This window comes from Octopus bimaculoides, chromosome 19, assembly GCF_046866305.1.
Source record: "Octopus bimaculoides isolate indiv1 chromosome 19, ASM4686630v1, whole genome shotgun sequence".
Taxonomy (NCBI): domain Eukaryota; kingdom Metazoa; phylum Mollusca; class Cephalopoda; order Octopoda; family Octopodidae; genus Octopus; species Octopus bimaculoides.
Genome location: NC_142946.1, coordinates 7,156,747 through 7,161,935, shown reverse-complemented (window position 1 = coordinate 7,161,935; position 5,189 = coordinate 7,156,747). Strand labels below are relative to the sequence as shown.

Below are 5,189 nucleotides of genomic sequence, written 5' to 3'. Positions count from 1 at the left end.
TACATACAAGTATACATGTATATATATATATGTGCGTGTAATATATATATATATATATATATATATATATATATATATATATATATATACATACATATACACACACATATATACATACGTACAAATATAGGCATATGTGTGTGTGTTTTATGTGTCAGTGTGTGTGTATATATAATGGTGTATATACGCACACGTGTGTGTGTGTGTGTGTGTGTGTGTGTAGAACGCTTCACGAATTTGCGTATCATCCTGGCGCAGGAACAATGCTAATCTACTCAGTATCATTTCAGTTTTGGTATACATACAGCCATACGACAATGTTACTTGTTCGCGTCAGTATTAACATATTTTCAAGAATAAGTCTCATGAATAGCCTTAAACAATCTTCTGCAATTCCGTTTGTTTTTTTTTTGGGGGGGGGGGTCTTTTTTCTTTCTATTTTCCTAAAATAAAAGACAACAGATGTTCGATTCTCAAAGCTGTCACACAAATATGAATATTCTATCAAGTTCCAATCAATAATCTGAATTGGCCAAAGACTGAAATAAATTCATTCTTAATAACATAACAACATCATGTTCAACTTATTTGAAAAATCCTGTGGTGCGTGGCCTTGTGGTTGGGGGCAGTAGTTCTCAACCATTTTTGCCTAAGGACCTTTTTAATTCATGTTTTATTCTACTGGATCTCCATAGCCATTCGATGCGCATAAAAATACACATCCTACTAATATTAGGAATTGTTTAAGAAAATTAAAATAATTTGTGTATTGTAAAAGTCTAAGTGATTTAAACAACAAAATCTTATATTGACCCCGAAGAGCCAAATGGACACTCAGGGACGATATGGACCCCCAAGGGCCATATAGACCCGGATGAGAACCACTGGATAAAAGCTTCGGAAATTTCCTCACAGTATATATATTCTAGTTCTATAATCTGAGTTCGAATTGTGTAGATTCTTTTATTCTTTTGTTCTTTTACTTGTTTCTTTCATTTGACTGCGGCCATGCTGGAGCACCGCCTTTAGTCGAACAAATCGACCCAGGACTTATTCTTTGTAAACCTAGCACTTATTCTATCGGTGTCTTTTTTGCCGAACCGCTACGTTACGAGGAAGTAAACACACCAACATCGATTGCCAAGCGGTGGGGGGGGGGGGGAACAAACACAGACACACACACAAACACACTCATATATATATGGCGGCGAGCTGGCAGAAAATGAGAAGGGAGATTTTTAGAGAAAGTAGAATGAAAGAGAGAACAAGAGGAGAGAAAGAAAGATAGAAAGAGAGAGAGGAGAGGGAAAGAGAGAGAAGAATTTTTAGAGAAAGTAGAATAAAAGAGAGAGAGAAAATAGAGTGAGAAAGGGAGAAAGAAGATTTAGAAAAGTTAGAACGAAAGACACACAAACACACACACACAAGTGCGCGCGCATAGAGATAGAACATTTTAGAGACGGTAAAATGCAAGAAGAAGCTAATTCACTAAAAAATTTTTTTTTTCTTACTCTAGGCACAAGGCCCGAAATTTTGGGGGAGCGGGGTCAGTCGATTAGATCGACGCCAGTGCGTGACTGGTACTTAATTTATCGATCCCGAAAGGATAAAAGGCAAAGTCCACCTCGGCGGAATTTGAACTCAGAACGTAAAGACAGATGAAAAACCGCTAAGCATTTCACCCGGCGTGCTAACGTTTCTTGTCTTTATTGCCCACAAGGGGCTAAACACAGAGGGGACAAACAAGGACAGACAAAGGGATTAAGTCGATTACATCGACCCCAGTGCGTAACTGGTACTTAATTTATCGACCCCGAAAGGATGAAAGGCAAAGTCGACCTCGGCGGAATTTGAACTCAGAACGCAACGGCAGACGAAATACCGCTAAGCATTTCGCCCGGCCTGCTAACGTTTCTGCCAGCCCACCGCCTTAAGGGGCGCTCATTATTCAAGAGATCTATGAGGGTGTTGTGAAGGCGTGTGGCCAGGTGGTTAGGTTGTTGTATCCACGGTCTAAGATCGTGGTTTCGATTCCCGTACCGGGTGGTGCGTTGTGTTCTTGGACAAACCACTTCATTTCACTTTTCTGCATTCCACTCAGCTGTAAATTGGTAAATCTGCGATGGACTGGTGTCCCGTTCAGGGGTAAATGTTGTGATGTCGGTCACTTATATGCCATGGAAGCTAGGAAACCAGTCCTTTGAGTCTTGGACCCGAGACAGTCCTTATATACTGGCGCTCGCTCATCTTACAAGCAATAGCAGCCGGATCTCCTGAAATGACCACAGACATGGTTTTGTAGTCAGAAGGTTATTTCACTATCACATCATTCCGGGTTCGATCTTGTTGCGTGGCAGCTTGGAAAAGCGTCTTTCCACTATAACCACGAACTGACCAAAGTCTTAGAAGCGAAATTTCATTGTTGCTGCTGCTGCTGCTGCTGTTTAGTCTAACTTTAATGGAGCAGACACTTAAGTTAAGTGGAAAGCTTGCGGGCCTCGAAGTCCCACGTTATAAGCGAATGTCTTCCTCTTTAATTCCATCTGTCTCTTTATTTTTTTTTTATCTCCAGCCTCTTTCTCTCCATCGTACTTCCTGTCTCCATTCCATCTCCCCCCCCCTATCGCCATCTTTCTCTTTCCCGTTTTTTTTCTCTTTATCTCTCACCACCACCACCACCATCTCTCCCTTCGGTATCTCTCTTTTCCTATTTCCCACGCCACTTCTCTTCGTATCTCTCATCCAACCTCTCTCCGCCTCTTTCTCCCCATCTCTCATCATTTTCTCTCTCTCTCTATCTCTCTCCCTCTCTCTCTCTCTCTCTCTATCTCTCTCCCTCTCTCTCTCTCTCTCACTCTCTCTCTCTCTTTCTCTCTCTCTCTCTCTCTCTCTCTCTCTCTGTCTCCTCATCTCTCTTTTCATCTCGCTCTCCATTTTCTCTCCCCGTTTCTTTTTCCCCATCCTTCTTTTATTTCTCTCTCTCTCTCTCTCTCTCTCTCTCTCTCTCCCTCTCTCTCTCTCATTTTTCATATCCTTCTCCTCCAATCCCCACCCCCCTTCTTTCTCAATCTCTCTCCTTCCACCTTTTTTCTTTTCTCCTCTTTCACATTTCCTACTTTAAATAACACAATCAAGAAAACAATGCCAACATTTTTTCCTTTTCTCCATTTTATTTTTTCTTCCTTTTTTTTTCTCCGAATAATTCCTAATTAAACAATTTCCAATTCGACTTCTAACAATACAAACCGATTAAAACATTCTTTTACAAAATACATTTTCAGTTAAGGCGGCGCGAAGCTGGCAGAAACGTTAGCACGCCGGGCGAAATGCTTAGCAGTATTTCGTCAGTCTTTACGTTCTGAGTTCAAATTCCACCGAGGTCGACTTTGCCTTTTATCCTTTCGGGATCGATAAATTAAGTACCAGTTACGCACTAGGGTCGATCTAATCGATTGGCCCCCTCCCCCAAAATTTCGGGCCTTGTGAATTAGCTTCTTCTTGCATTTTACCGTCTCTAAAAATCTCCCTTCTCATTTTCGTTCTCTCTCTCTCTTGTTCTCTCCCTCTCTCTTTCGTTCTCTCTCTCTCTCTCTTTCTTTCTCGCCTCCTGTTCTCTCATTCATTCTACTTCCTCTAAAAATTTCCATTCTCTCTTTCTTTCTCTCCCTCTTTCTCTATTTCTCTCTCTTTCATCTCATTCTCTCGCATCTCACTCTCTCCTCTCCCTCCTTCGCTCCCTCTCTCTCCACCTTCTCTCTCTCCCTCTCCTCCGCATTCTCTCTCTGCCCCTCGCTCTTCCTCTTTCTCTCTCTCTCTCGCTCTCTCCCGTCACACCTTTTCTCCCTTCCTCACCGGTAAGCGTTCAGCAAAGATGCTAAATTCCAACATTAAAAAAAAAAGAAGACTTAACAATTATCCATTCTAACAAACCCAGAATCTCTTAACTCGTTTAGTTTCAAAGATCTTAAACATCTTGAAGAGATTTCACACTTCTTAAACTGAATAAAAGAAAGAAAAACAGGTAAAAATTCCAAATGTCTAACGGCACCCCTGCAGTAAAAATGCTTATTTTACAAACATAAAAATAATTTAAACTGTAAGACTTTTTCTATTCAAAATGGTTTCTTAACACGAAATCTGCATATGGTTATTTATAGCCGTATCCGCGTCAAGTTCAACAGTTAAAAACGAATTATAAAAATAGTTTGTTTTTAAAATGATTTTTTTCTAGCGTGCATAGAACCGCTTGAGTTAAATATTTCAGTCTGCTTTGGGGCAACCAAATGAAGAATTCTAAAGAAATTTGGCATAAAATTGGATGAAATTTTAGCAAAAACATAGAATTATACCAGGTATGAGATCAACGGAATTATAGAATTCTCACGGAAAAAAAACAAAATGTTTAGAAAATTATCAGATTTAAAACAGGAGCCGAATCTTTCAAATTTGTTTCTTTTCAACGAACTGGACGTTCATTAAGTTGAAAATGGTTAATATGTATGTATGTATGTTGATAGATAGATAGATAGATAGATAGATAGATAGATAGATAGATAGATGTCCCCATAACATAGCGGTTTGACAAAAGTGTCCGATAGAATGAGTACCAGACTTTAAAGAATAAGTACTGAGGTCGATGCATTCGACTAAAAATTCTTCGGGGCGGTGCCCCAGCATGGCCGTAGTCTAATGAGTGAAACAAGTAAAAAGTTAAGATATATATGTGTGCGTGTGTGTGTGTGTGTGTGTGTATGTATATATATATATATATATATATATATATACATATATATGTATATAAGTGTGTATATGTATATATATATATATATACACACATACATACATATATATATATATACACATGTATATATACATACATATATGTATACACATATACGTATATGTGTGTGTATGTATATATATACATATATATGTGTGTGTATATATATATATATATATATATATATATATATATATATATATATATATATATATGGATGAAGGAGAGTGTTCTCTGTGTGGCTTGTGTGGCTTGTGTGTTTTCTTGTCTACGTTTTGTTTGCAATGTCCTGTACCCAGATATGCACCTATACATACAGGTGGACGTCGGTATGCACATACCTGTACGTATATATGCATATACTCATTTACTATTTGTTTATATATATATATATATATATATATATATA

At 38.5% G+C, this 5,189-nt stretch overlaps 1 non-coding gene across 1 annotated transcript; it reads right to left on the bottom strand.

Moving 5' to 3' along the window:
* Positions 1 to 213: 213 nt before the first annotated feature.
* On the bottom strand, positions 214 to 319 carry LOC128250188 (U6 spliceosomal RNA). The gene has a single exon (XR_016237462.1). It is a non-coding gene; the product is annotated as a U6 spliceosomal RNA (small nuclear RNA).
* Positions 320 to 5,189: the final 4,870 nt, after the last annotated feature.